The following is a 15,119-nucleotide window of genomic DNA, read 5'->3' on the forward strand; positions in this document are numbered from 1 at the left end:
CTAGCAAACTAACCCAGATGGATGGGATCAGGTGAAGGCTAGGTGATCCTTATGAACTGTCCTAGCTCCATGCCGAAGGACTCAGAGTCTCAGAAAGCAAGGGGATTTAACAGAGTCCTGCTGTCCATGAGAATATGAGAAAATCATTTCCCCCTCCCTTTACCCTTCTCTCGACTGCTTTACCTTTTCATCCCCTGCCCTTGGGTCTCTCTGAGATGTGTTGGTGTAAAACATGAGACTTCCTGCCTTTCAGGGCTCTTGCATATCAGATAGGCATAAAAGATAATCAGTGTGCAGATGCTGTGGAGGGGAATGCATAGGACAATACCAATAAAGTACAGGCACATCGCACGTGATCAGCAGACAGACACCGTAACCATCAATATTGGGGTGAGCAAGAGCTCCACATTATACTTTATCTGCTGGAAGTAATGATAAGAAATTGTAATTAATGGGTGAATCATTATTAATATTGGTAAATCAGAGTCCTCTTTTAATCTCTCTGTCATTCCTGGGATGTGTCATAAATCACACAAGCCTCAGTTCAAAGCCTAGATCTATAATTTACAAGTGACAAGACCCAGGTAAGGGGCTTAAGGCATTTGCAGAGAGAAAGATACGGAAGGGGGGCCCTGAAGACTGAAAAGGGGCTATAGGCTGGGGAGACAGACCCATCCTGATGAAATAAAATGAAGTAAGGGAAAAGAGAGTGGAGAATGTAGTAACTGGGCCATGGTGGATTCATGTTGATGTATGGCAAAACCAATACAGTATTGTAAAGTAAAATAAAGTGAAAAAAAAAAGGACGGGGAAGCCTAGCGTGCTGCAACCCATGGGGTCATAAAAAGTCAGACAAAATTTAGTGACTGAACAAAAAAACAGTAAGTTGAACACATTAGAAAATGGAAAATTTGGAAATAAAAATTAAAATATATTGAACCAAAAAAAAACACATCTGGGTAACTTTGGGGAAGAGGCAAGAGGAGTGATTGTTTTGTTTCTGACACCCCTCCATGCCCCACTCCGGCTGGTTAGTATTGAAGGCAGAACCCTTAGTCCTGAACACCAAGCTCCTTACATCTTCTATCCTAAGCTTTTATTTTATATTGGAGTATAGCTGATTAACAACATTGTATTAGTTTCAAGCAAAGTGATTCAGTTACACATATACACATTTCTGTTCTTTTTCAAATTCTTTTCTCATTTAGATTGTTATAGAATATTGAGCAGAATTCCCTGTGCTATCCTATACATCCTTGTCAGTTATCCTTTTTTTTCAATAAGATGAGGCTTTTATTGACATTTGATAAACAAAAAATTTGAAAAACTCCACAGTAAAATACTGTAGGTTTTACTGTAAAAATGCTATTTTTCTGGGTTAATATTTCACAGTATACATTTCTTAACAGAAGGAAACAGTAATCACACTTAAAACCTTCTATCTAATAAGGAACATGTGGAAACAGAGCTTTTTCATCGATGAATTTTAAGCTATGAAAACTATTTGCTTAGAGGTATGTAGTGCTGATAACGAAAGAAGTCTCATATTTAGCATTTTTCTCCCCTTCTTCCCAGAAACTATCAAAAGATCAGATTCTATGGGTGATAGAAAAATGACAAGTTTCAGATGTTGCTATTCAAAAGTTTGAACCTTGGCAGCTGGAACCCAGATGGGGCCCAGTGAACTTCTGCTAGGGCTGCCATAACAAAGCATGTAGACTGGATGCTCACACGACGGGCATTTATTTTCTCACAGTTCTGGAGGCTGGAAGTTCGCGGTCCAGGGTGTTGGTTTCTTCCTAGGTCCCTCTTGTCAATTGGTAGATGGCCATCTTCTCCAGGGTGTTCCTTCTGTCCGTGTCTGTGTCCAAATTTCCTCTTCTCATAAGGAAATCCGTCAGATTGGATGAAGGCACACCCTAATGACTCGATTTTAACTCAATTACCTCTTAAAGACTGTATCTCCATATCGCATCCTGAGATTTTGGGAGTTAGGATTCCCATATGTGACATTTCAGGGAACACAGTAAAGCCCAGAGAAACACCACCACCCCCTCCTCCCCAAACCTGTGTTTCCTCGCAGTTTGAAATGCACGTCATTGATAAAGTAGCATGGTTTCAGATATGACCTGGGCTGGTGTAACGACACTGAAGCAACTCTCTTTCCAGAGGTCTTCCAATCACTCTGACCAGCTAGGGAGACTGTCTCAGCTAGGTGCTGATGACTTTAACACTTCTCCAGACCTTACAGGTCTATTCTTTTAATAACGACAGCTATCAAGCTAACTAACTAGAATATAAAGCCTGGCTTATTTTCCATATATTTGTTTTTCCAGTGACTTCCTCATCAAGGCCAGGAAAAACAGCCTTTCCTTTTAAAGAACTTTATGACATTTCCTTTCCAAATAAATGTACCTTTTAAAAGAAGAATGAGTCCATCTAAAGAGCAAATCAGAGTCCGAATGGTTCACAGAAGTGATAGTCTGTGGAGGATTTCTGCAATGACTGAAGTTTAGGAGACTTTTGTCTGTATTGTAGCCACAGGAATGACAGAAACAGAAAGAATCCATAAATCAAAGGCTGAGAAGAAAAAAATTCCTGAAGGGATGCCGCAGCTAGGAATGGTGGGGCAATTCTGTAGGGTCTCAGGCTAAGATTCTGGGGTCTTAAGCCAACGCTACAAAGCTGACTGGCCATTTCACACCAGAGGAGTGGGTCACCTCATTTGGGAACCCTTTCCTTTTCAGCCTTCAGCCTCTGAATCCCACCTGTTCTCCTATTTCTCCATCCTGGACAGGACTAAGAGTGGGTCAGCATCAATAGAGCTTTTCTGAATTTACTGAAGCCATCCCACCAGCCAGGGTCAGGATGTCGCCCTGGGTGGTTCGTCAGAACTCAGACATCAAATGTTGTCCTGGGCCTGCATCAGTCCAGGAGTTCTCTGGAGTGAGGAACTCTTCCATCGAAAGATGGCCATAGTGACCTGAGCCAGACCTCAGCAAAGCCAGGGAGAGGATACTTGGGGTCTTCTACCTTCTCTTCCTTCACCCAGCTTCCTAGTCTGGGTACTTCCAAATCTTTCCCCACTTCCACCCAAGTTCATATTCTCAACTAGGTAGCTAAGATCTGCCTGCCATATCAGTCAGTGTTTGCCAGAGAAACAGAATCAACAGGATCTCTGTGTGTGTGTGTGTGTGTGTGTGTGTGTGTGTGTGTGTGTGTGTGTGGAAAGAGGTTTATTGTAAGGAATTGGCTTACAAAATTATGGCGTTACGGAAGCCGGTAAGCCCAAACCTAGAGTGGGGTTGGCTGGCTAGGGACCCATGAGTCAATGGGACAGTACCAATGTGAAGGCAGTCTGCTGGAGAATTCCCTTTTGCTCAGGGGAGCCCAATCTTTCTGTTCTATCCAGGCCTTCAACTGATTGGATGAGGCCCATCCACATTACTGGGGCGACTGTGCCATATATTTGCTATATCTCTGGACTATTTCTGCCAGCTCAATGATGGTCACTTAAGCCTTGACACACCCTCTGTATCCTGCAGCTTGAAGGAACCAAATTTCTATCCACTTTAACACTCCTGGAGAAGCATCAACACAGGAGGCAAAAAGAGTGAGGGTGTCCCACGTGGAGTCTGCATGCCTGGGTCAGAGGTTGGGGTTGACCTTGTAGAGACAAGGTTTCCCAGGTGGCTTAGATGGCAAAGACTGCCTGCAATGTGGGAGATCCAGTTTCAGTCCTTGGGTCAGGAAGATCCCCTGGAGAAGGGAATGGTTACCCACTCCAATATTCCAGGGACAGAGGAGCCTGGTGGGCTATGGTCCATGGGGTTGCAAAGAGTCAAACATGACTGAGCAACTAACTCTTTCACTTTCACACTTGTGGAGATAGGAAAGGATGTCCCTCTCTCTCTGTTTCCACTGTGGGCCCCAGAACAGTTCCCCTGAAGCTGCTGGGGCACCTGTTCTACTCACCTGTTGTTCCCCTCTAGTGGATCCCAGGATCCAGGTGCAGGGACAGGTACCAGGGAGTCACACTGGGGTCACAAGTCCAAGACATAACTTCTAGCCCTGTGTTACCAACAATAAAGTTGATACTTTAAAAACAGTTATTTGTTCCTGTGCCTTCGGTTCATAATGCAAAGGTGAACACATGATGTTTACAAATTGCACATGACAGTGGACAACAGCCAAACTTCTACTTTGTGGGTTAGTCAAGAATTAACGAGTAGGAGCAGCTCAGAGAAAATGACCCTCAGCAGCGAAGACAGAGTCTGCTTTGGGTGAGATGGTGTGGACTACATCCCACATCCTAACCCACTCTGCTTATCAGACAGTTAGTTGTAGGCTGATTCTGCCCCTCTGCATGGGGAATTGCAACCAGTTTACCCAACAGACACAGGGGATGGCAGGAGGTCTGTAGAATGCATACTGCGGTTGATCAGTTGGCCAGTTCTGCTCATTTTTCCCTTCATCAAGTATAGTTTAGTTTTGTTTCTAGGTAATTCATTTCTATAAAGACAGGGAGGAAACTATGAGGGAATTGGCAGGCCAGTAGGGAAACAAGATCTCTCCATACATCAGTCACTTCTAAAGAGTGAATTCTTCAGCTCCCAAGACCAGCAGAAGTCATTTGATCTATTTAACAACATAGGATTCCCTGAGTTAGTCCCATTTATTTCAATGCTGAGGTTAGTGGGCTAATGGGCATCAAGGTCTCAGCCAACAGCTTGCTGGCTGCTAGTCTTTTGTGTTGAAAAGATACCTTGAAAATACATAGACTCAAAAGCTCATAGGCGCAAATGTATCCTGGGGAAGATGGAACTCTAGGCCAAGCATGGGGTGTCTCTTAGTCACCTATTGTAATGCAATCATTGATCACTTCATCTAGAATTTCTCTCTCTCCCACACCAAAAAGTTACTTGCTAAGCTCTTGCCCATTTTTTTTTTTACTTCCTATCTATACCCTGAAATATTTGGAGAGAGACTTTCTTGTTTACACAGAAAGTCATGTATTGTATGATCCCACTTATGTAAAATATTCACAAAAGGTAAATCCATGGAGACAGAAAGTAGATTAGTGCTTGACAGGAGCTGAGAATGGGAACAGAGATGAACTGTAAATGGGCATGTGGATTCTTCTTGCGGTGATGAAAATGCTCTAAAGATAGATTATGGTGATGGTCATGCAACTCATTGTTTGCTAAAAATGATTATACAATTAAAATGGATGAATATTAGTCTATAATTTATACTTCAATAAAGTTGCTTGTAAATAAAATGAGGAAGAAAGGGGACTCAGGGAGTTGCTGATGTTTGCTCCCATTCTCTAGGCCTGTCGGTTTCCATGCAGTCTCTCTGGCTTCCACCTCCAGCTAAGATCTCTTGGCCTCAAGGCTTTTTCTGACCACCAATACTCACTCTGCCCACATGTGTGGCAGACTGAAGTGCCAAGGAATCCATGTCCTTTGAGAGCAACCTTCAACCAATAGCTGCTAAGAATTGGTGTATAAATACCTTATCAATTTAAACGTAAAAAGCTCTCTGCCCTAGAGGCATGTTTTGTATGGTATTTTCCAGAGTTCTCCAAGTGGACCTGAAATTCCAGTTTCCCGCAGTAATGACTTGCTCTAGGAGATACATTTTACAGGCTTCCTTCCGTCCCTTGCCTCCATTTCCCACTCCTGTACTGACATTTCATACCAAATTACTTCCACTTAAATCTTCGTCTCAGAGGCTGGTTTTAGGGTAACCCACTAAAGAAGATGGGTTGGAAATTGCGAAGAAGTAACAATCATTTAGACTGGAGTTGATCCATCCCTAGACTTTGGAGTCAGATTGCCTAGGTTGGAGCCTCAGCCCTACTTTACTACTCATGTGACTTTAAGTTTCTCTGTTCTAAAATCTCCTATCACCTCTGTGTCTAAACGGGATAACTATACCATCTCGGTCACAGGGATGCTGTGAGGATGCAGTGCACGGATACAGCTGGAGCTCTTAGAAGAGGGACTGGCACATAGTAAATGTTTAATAAGATGTAATTATGTGTGATTTTATGAGGCAATGACTGGTCTACCAAATAATAACAGACATTGGAACCAAACCGAAAAAGAGGGTAGGGGTGGGTCTTTCTGGAGCTCAGCCACAGAGGGTATGTTTGTAGCCAAGATCGTAAAGCTTTGGGCTTGTTGCTTGGATGACACCCTCACCAAATAACACCAGCCACTCTGGGGGTGGGCAGACAATGGAACAGACAGTGCCTTATTTTGTCTTGATGACTAAACGGAATTACCTATTCCTCCAAAAGGACCCATTTTCCTAACAGTAATTATCAAAAATTAACAGGATTAGCTTTATGACCTTCTGAAAAGTAGAGGACACGATCATATTTTATTTCGTTCCATGTTGAGCCCACGTTGTTTATTGGATCATATTTTATTTGGTTCCATGTTAAGCCCAAATTGTTCATTGGATCAATAAACAATCCTGCTGTGACTGTGTTACTTTGAAAAGTGGTTTCCTTTCTCTTAGCCTCAGTCGTCATCTGTCAAAAGGCAATAAAAATACTCAACTTAAAGGGATACCCTGAGATGTTACGACTCATTGTATGTAAAGAGACTCGTGTATAAGGTCTAGCATGGAGCAGATAGCCAACATTTACCCTCTTGTCCTCTCTGGTGATGCTTCTCCAGTGATGTTAACTTGGAGAGAAGTTGGGCTCTTCAACCTGTAGGAAATAGGGCATGTGTCAAAGCAGAGGTGATGATCATTAAATTGACAGAAATAATCCAGCAGGCCCAGCAAATGTGTGGCGCACCCCCCCATTCCCCTGTCCACGATAACAGCAGACATTACTAATCAATCATTCCTCTTTTTATTTGAGTTTGGATACAGTTCCAGAATCTTTTCCAGCAGAGCACTCAAGGCCACCACTACCAACTGATCAAATTTGGCATGCAAGATGAAAGTTATTTGCCAACCTCTAGCGTAAGCTTAAAAATACTGACATTTACCACAAGGTCTTGTGCTCAATAAACACTTAATAATTAGATGACTAATGAATAAATGCAGTGAGATTAGTTAATACTGCCATCACCTATGTCTTCATTAGCAATCTCACTCAATGATCAAGTCCAAATTCCTCCAATGTCCTCCTCCCATAATGTGAATCTTTCCTTGTGGTTGAAGGATTTGGAGGAAACCTGGAATGCTCATAACTATAGGTTCAAAGGAACCTCCTATGAAAACACATATATTGGTATTATCTCATCTTGGGAGATTAAAGCTCCTTTGAGTCACAGCATTTTTATCTAGTGCTGGCTGCACAGAAACTTCTGAGATGTGTAAGTTTCTGAAGCAGCGCTTATTCTGGCAACAAAGGAGAAATCCTTAATTGGTAGAACATAGCCAACTATTTTCTGACCAGGAGGCACATCTCAAAACTGCATGTCAGGAGGATACTACTGAGCTGAAATGCTGAAGCCGATGGTGATCTCCTTAGGAAATTGGTTTTAGCCATAGGAAAGACTGCCCTTTTAAAACAAAAAGACCAGCATCTGACATCAAGTCTGTAATTCCAAACATCCCACGCTATTAGTCACAGCAAGATCAATTCTTGGTCCAATGTTTGCTTTTTTTCTATTATAAATTTAAAGGCATTAATTATATTTATACCATTTTGAAATTCAAACATATTCATTATAAATGCAAAAAAAATGAAAGAAGAAAACAAAATTATGCATAGATTCACTATTCAAAGATAGTCAGTATTGGACTTCCCTGGTGGAGCAGTCGATAGGAATCCACCAGCTAATGCAGGGAACATGGGTTCGATCCCTGGTCTGGGAGGATTCCAAATGCCAGTGAGACTGAGCCTGCTCTAAAGACAGTGATCTGTAACAAAGAAACCATCACAGTGAAAAGTCCGTGTTCCACAACTAGGGAGGCGCCCCCCTCACAGAAACTAGAGAAGCACACAGCAAGGAAAACCCAGCCCAGCCAAAAATAAAATAAATACATAATTTAAAAGTCAACTGTGAAAGCTGACCTGCATCATTAATTTTAAAAAATAGATACAATTAAAATATGGAGTATTTCCCCATTGTCATTTTTCTATGCATAAATAAGCATGTTTGTGTATTACATGTAAAGACTTTACATTCTACTTTTTTGTTTTCCAATTTAACTTAACATTTCTCCATGTTTTTGCAAACTCTCCACACATATTTTAGTTTTTGAATAACCATTCCAATAAGTGAATATGCCCTAATTTACTTAACCTTTAGATGATATTGTCCAACATTAGGTTATTGCCGATGTTATTTCTATTGTCAAAATGCTATGATGACTTATTTGCATATAAGGTTTTTTCTGTATATATGAATGTATGAGTGTTTCCTTGGAACACTTAGATTCCAACTCGCTCTTTGTCCTTCTCTCTCTCTCTCTCTCTCTCTCTCTCTCAGAGGTATAGAATACATAAAATGATACAGTATGCACATTTTAAGTGTAGAGCTCAACTACTCTTTACATATGTATCCAGGTACCACTATCCAGTCAAGGTGTAGTATTTTTCCAGCACACCAAAAAGTACCCACGAGTCCCTTCTATAGCATGATTTTTCAATAAAAATTTGCGCATAGCACCCTACAAAGAAACACGTCTCCTTCTTTGTCCTACAAAATTAACAGTTTCTTTTCTGACCCAGAAAAGTCAGACTCACTATCACTGTGTTTGATTATAGTGATGTCTTCCTTTCCCATCACTCTGGGGCCTCGGTGTATGCTAGGTCCCTCTCAAAGATGCTCAGAGGTTGCTTCCACCATCCTTAAAGGAGCTCAGAGGCATGCTAGTCAAACTCTACAAATGGCATTTAGTCCTCCTTCCATCTGTCCTTGGCATGTTGTTTAGAAAGTTTAAGATACTACTTATTTTCTCTCCAGTTTAATGAATGGCTTTGGAATAAGCCAGTGATTTTCTCTCTAGCAGTTGTGGAACTTGATAAAATTAATTTGTGAGATGATAACTCACCAGGGATAATTGTATGAATGCCAAAATAAAATATCTATGTATACAAATAAATGAGTAAAAATTAGAATGAAGAAAAATAAACAAAGATATTTCTCTAATTCTTTCCTTGATCTAAATCACCACCATCCCATTATCATCATCACCATCATGTTTATTGAATACCTGCTATGTGCCAGACATTACCTAAATTATTTATACACATTTAATTCTCATTTTATGGATAAGGAAAGTGAGGCCATATGCCACACAGGAAGTAAGTATTGAGATTGGCATTTGAACCCAGTGTGGTTGCCTCTGAGACTAGCCCATTTAGTCACCAAGCCATACCTCTGCTGAGGTAACACACACATGAAGTTCTAGGTAATGGTGATTCACTGAGCTACCATTTAGATTTCTGACAACTTACCTATTTGCAATGGTATATGCCAATTCTGGGCTTCCTAGGTAGTTCAGTTGTAAAGAATCCTCCTGCCGAACAGGAGATGCGAATTCGATCCATGGGTTGGGAAATTCCTCTGGAGAAAGAAACAGCAACCCACTCTGATATTCTTGCCGGGGAAATCCCATGGACAGAGGAGCCTGTCCAGCTGCAGTCCACGGTGTCGCAAACAGTCGGACACAGTTTAGCAAGGAAACAACAACAACAACATGCCAATTCTAAAACAAGGAAGCCTGCACTTTGTATCCTTGATAAAATAGGTTCCCTATGTTCTACACAGGTTGTAAACCAACGTGGAAAGGAGCTTTATTGTGGCTTAATTTACATACTGTAAAATTCACCCGTTTTGGCATATTCACAGTTATGCAGTCACTACCACAGTCTAATTTTAGAACATATCGATCATCCCCCAAAGAAATCATGAACATATCACAAGTTGCTTTCCATACCCCCCTTTTCCCAGCCTCTGCCAACTACTAAGCTGTTTCCTGTCTCAATGGATTCGCCTCTTCCGGACATTTCGTAAAATTGAAGTCACGCAGTACATGGACTTCTGTGTCTGGCTTCCTTCTTGTCCATGTGGTGGCATGAATCAGTCCTTCTTCCCTTTATGTTATGCAGCAGTTGTCCAGTGTGTCATCAATATTTTCACCACACTAAACATCTTTCTCATTCTTTCCCAGTATATAAAATTGAATTTGTTCAAAACTGCATTTCTCTCTCAGATCAAGCGCTGCCTGACCTCCACACCTTATTCTTAAAGAGTTTCTTACTCCTTTTTTTTCCTTTCTTTCTTTGTCTCTTCTGAATTTTTGTTGTTTTAGTTTGATTTACTTATACTCAAGACCTTAATACATCTGGAATTTTCTTGTACATTCCCAGAGGAAAATCTGTTAGGCCAGGAACTTACTTTACAAAGGCCATATTCCCTACTGGATTCAGATATCATCTTTGTCATATAAAGTGTTTTCTGTAGGAGAGCTAAATAATCTACCTACATTTTTCTATTCCCAAACCAGCAATAACATATTTATTTGCTACATTTGACTTATATTCTGACGTAAGTTGAAGCAAATCTATCCTTGCCATTTATTTGTTTATTGGCTATTTTAGAGCATCTCCTTTTCCATTTGTTTAATCCAGTTTCCTATATTCCCCCTCCTCACTACTAAAGCCAAATTGTTAATATTATAATTGATTCTGGAATTTTAATTTAATTTCACTAAATTTTACATCACACTTCCCCATTCAAAAAAATATGGCATTTATTTTCCATTTGTGTGGATCTTATTTTATGACATTCAATGAGATTATCACAATAATTTTCTAAAATAGTTTTCTTCATAGAATTCCTGAGCTTCTCTTCTTAACTATACACCAGGTTATTTTATAGTCGGTGCTACTGTGATTGGGATATTTTTCCATCTACATTCTCCCCATATCCATTTCAAAGTCATTATTGTTAGTACAGAAAAAAGCTATTAATGTTTATATAATTCTGTTTTTTCTAGTCACCTTGCAAATACTAATGCTAGTAAGATTATTGTCTTAATTTTTACAGAGATTTAATTTTAAGCAAAAGGAGAAAGGAGGTGGCAGAGGATGAGATTGTTAGAGAGCATCACTGACTCAATGTACATGAATCTGAGCAAACACCAGGAGTCAGTGAAGGACAGGGGACCCTGGTGTGCTGCAGTCCAGGGGTGGCAAAGAGTCAGACATGACTTCGTGACTGAACAGCAACAAATTTTTACTAGTTTCCTTAATACACAAGCAAACCATCAGTAAAAATAAAGAGTTTAACATTTTCTTTCCAATGCTTACACTGATTATTTTATTTTCTTATTTTAAATCATTTGCAAGAATTTTGTAACTATTTAAATAATTCACTATTTGGAATATAGTTTTTTATTCATTAACTTATATTTAGGCAATTTCCTTCTATTAGTGGTTTATTTGTTGATTTCTTAGGAATGGCCACCGATTCAAATGGCTTTTCAGCTTCACCTCTAATATTGATGTAATGAAAAGATTATGCTGATACCTCCCTTGATCCAAACCACCCTTGAATTCCGGGAATAAATCCTCCTTGGCCATAATACTGTATTCCCTTGGTGCCAATAGTTTAGTGAAAATGCTTGCCTTTATTCATAAAAAAAGTAAACTTATTTATAGTTTTATTTTTTGGTGCTACCCATTAGAACTGGGTTTTGATGAATTGAAACACTTCTAATTACTTTCTGTGGGCAAGGTTATCAACCCTGGCTCCACATTAGAATCATCTGGAGAGCTATTGTTAGATACTCATGCCTGGTACAACCCAAAGGTATTGAATAGGAAACTCTGGGGATGGGATTTGAACATCGGTAGTAAGCAACAATTAAAAACAGATCCGGAACATTGAACTGGTTCCAAATTGGGAAAGGAGTTTGTCAAGGCCGTGTATTGTCCCCTTGCTTATTTAACTTATATGCAGCATCAGTTCAGTTCAGTTCAGTCGCTCAGTCGTGTCCAACTCTTTATGACCCCATGAATCGCAGCACACCAGGCCTCCCTGTCCATCACCAACTCCCGGAATTCACTCAAACTCACTTCCATCGAGTTGGTGATGCCATCCAGCCATCTCATCCTCTGTTGTCCCCTTCTCCTCCTGCCCCAACCCCTCCCAACATCAAGGTCTTTTCCAATGAGTCAACTCTTTGCATGAGGTCACCAAAGTATTGGAGTTTCAGCCTCAGCATCAGTCCTTCCAATGAACACCCAGGACTGGTCTCCTTTAGGATGGACTGGTTGGATCTCCTTGCAGTTCAAGGGACTCACAAGAGTCTTCTCCAACACCACAGTTCAAAAGCATCAATTCTTCGGTGCTCAGCTTTCTTCACAGTCCAACTCTCACATCCATACATGATCACAGGAAAAACCATAGCCTTGACTAGACGGACCTTTGTTGGCAAAGTAATATCTCTTATGCTATCTAGGTTGGTCATAACTTTCCTTCCAAGGAGTAAGTGTCTTTTAATTCCATGGCTGCAATCACCATCTGCAGTGATTTTGGAGCCCCCCCAAATAAAGTCTGACACTGTTTCCACTGTTTCCCCATCTATTTCCCATGAAGTGATAGGCCCGGATGCCATGATCTTCATTTTCTGAATGTTGAGCTTTAAGCCAACTTTTTCACTCTCCTCTTTCACTTTCATCAAAAGGCTTTTGAGTTCTTCACTTTCTGCCATAAGGGTGGTGTCATCTGCATTATCTAAGGTTATTGATATTTCTCCCGGCAATCTTGATCCAAGCTTATGCTTCCTCCAGCCCAGAGTTTCTCATGATGTACTCTGCATAGAAGTTAAAAAAGCAGGGTGACAATATACAGCTTTGACGTACTCCTTTTCCGACTTGGAACCAGTCTGTTGTTCCATGTCCAATTCTAACTGTTGCTTCCTTACCTGCATACGGGCTTCTCAAGAGACAGGTCAGGTGGTCTGGTATTTCCATCTCTTTCCGAATTTTCCACAGTTTATTGTGATCCACACAGTCAAAGGCTTTGGCATAGTCGATAAAGCAGAAATAGATGTTTTTCTGGAACTCTCTTGCTTTTTCCATGATCCAGCAGATGTTGGCAATTTGATCTCTGCTTCCTCTGCCTTTTCTAAAACCAGCTTGAACATCTGGAAGTTCATGGTTCACGTATTGCTGAAGCCTGGCTTGGAGAATTTTGAGCATTACTTTCCTAATGTGTGAGATGAGTGCAATTGTGTGGTAGTTTGAGCATTCTTTGGCATTGCCTTTCTTTGGAATTGGAATGAAAACTGACCTTTTCCAGTCCTGTGGCCACTGCTGAGTTTTCCAAATTTACTGGCATGTTGAGTGTAGCACTTTCACAGCATCATCTTTTAGGATTTGAAATAGCTCAACTGGAATTCCATCACCTCCACTAGCTTTGTTCATAGTGATGCTTTCTAAGGCCCACTTGACTTCACATTCCAGGATGTCTGGCTCTAGATGAGTGATCACACCACTGTGATTATCTTGGTCATTAAGATATTTTTTTTTGTACAGTTCTTCTGTGTATTCTTGCCATCTCTTCTTAACATCTTCTGCTTCAGTTAGGTCCATACCAGTTCTGTCCTTTATTGAGCCCATCTTTGCATGAAATGTTCCCTTGGTATCTCTAATTTTCTTGAAGAGATCTCTAGTCTTTCCCATTCTGTTGTTTTCCTCTATTTCTTTGCATTGATCGCTGAGGAAGGCTTTCTTATCTCTCCTTGCTATTCTTTGGAACTCTGCATTATATGCAGCATACATCATACAAAATGCTGGACTGGATGAAGCACAAGCTGGAATCAATATTGCAGGGAAGAAATGTCAGTAACCTCAGATACACGGATGACACCACCCTTATGGCAGAAAGTGAAAAGGAACTAAAGAGTCTTGATGAAAATAAAAGAGGAGAGTGAAAAAGCTGACTTAAAACTCAACATGCAAAAAACTAAGGTCATGGCATCCAGTCCCATCACTTCCTAGCAAATAGATGGAGAAACAATGAAACAGTGAGAGACCTTATTTTCTTCGGCTCCAGAATCACTGCAGATGGTAACTGCAGTCATGAAATTAAAAGACACTTGCTCCTTGGAAGGAAAACTATGACCAACCTAGACAGCATATTAAAAAGTCAGAGACATCACTTTGCCGACAAAGGTCTATATAGTCAGAGCTATGATTTTTTCAGTAGTCATGTACAGATATAAGAGTTAGACCATAAAGGAAGCTGAGTGCCTAAGAACTGAAGCTTTTGAACTGTGGTGTTGGAGAAGACTCTTAAGAGTCCTTTGGACTGCAAGGAGATCAAACCAGTCCATCCTAAAGGAAATCAGTCCTGAATATTCACTGGAAGGACTGATACTGAAGATGAAGTTCCAATACTTTGGCCACCTGATACAAAGAACTGACTCTTTAGAAAAGACCCTGATGTTGGGAAAGATTGAAGGCAGGAGGAGAAGGGGACGACAGAAGATGAGATGATTGGATGGTATCGCTGACTTGATGGACATGAGTTTGAACAAGACTTTGGGAGTTGGTGATGGACAGGGAAGCCTGGCATGCTGCAGTCCATGGGGTAGCAAAGAGTTGGACATGACTGAGCAACTGAACTGAACCGAACTGAACTGAGTTTAAAAAAATACGCCAGGTGAGTCTGTCATTTGGTCAAGTCTCAAAATCACTGTCTGTGATTTGCAATTATTTGAATAATATTGGAGCACCAGCAACTGGGCACCAACTAGCTGCTCTGGGAATCTGGCCTTGCAAACCAGTGGTCAACACCAGCCCCAGACCCTCCCGGGCCTGTAGCCATCTGCCATTGGACACAGCCCTATTCACGAGAATTCTGGCACCAGCACCAGCTGCTGTTGACCCCAAAGGCAGCTACCCTAGGGCCCAGCACAACACAACAGCAGGTCAGCATCCTCTGTATGAGGCAGGATCTGACTGCCAACTGGGCCAGGGGCCAGCCCCACCCACCAGTGTGCCAGCAGCAATCAGCACTCTCACAGCAAAAGGAAACATTCCGCCTGTGTAATGGGCAACCCTAGAATGTATAGCTTTTGTGTCCAGAGGGAAGTATGCTGTTGGGATTCAGGATGAATCTTACATA

The 15,119-nt window shown here is 41.0% G+C and overlaps 1 long non-coding RNA gene across 5 annotated transcripts in view; it reads right to left on the reverse strand.

Annotated features, from left to right (window-relative positions):
- Window positions 1-910: 910 nt before the first annotated feature.
- The window catches only part of LOC138429081 (uncharacterized), a 31,813-nt gene continuing 17,604 nt past the window's right edge, over window positions 911-15,119 (reverse strand). For all 5 annotated transcript variants that reach the window (XR_011252668.1, XR_011252670.1, XR_011252671.1 and 2 more), the window contains 4 exons: window positions 9,437-9,545; window positions 6,662-6,727; window positions 3,976-4,071; window positions 911-2,527 (listed from right to left, as the gene is read on the reverse strand). This is a non-coding gene — a long non-coding RNA (uncharacterized lncRNA). The remainder of the gene's footprint in view (window positions 2,528-3,975; window positions 4,072-6,661; window positions 6,728-9,436; window positions 9,546-15,119) is intronic.

Source organism: Ovis canadensis, chromosome 24 (assembly GCF_042477335.2).
Source record: "Ovis canadensis isolate MfBH-ARS-UI-01 breed Bighorn chromosome 24, ARS-UI_OviCan_v2, whole genome shotgun sequence".
Lineage (NCBI taxonomy): Eukaryota > Metazoa > Chordata > Mammalia > Artiodactyla > Bovidae > Ovis > Ovis canadensis.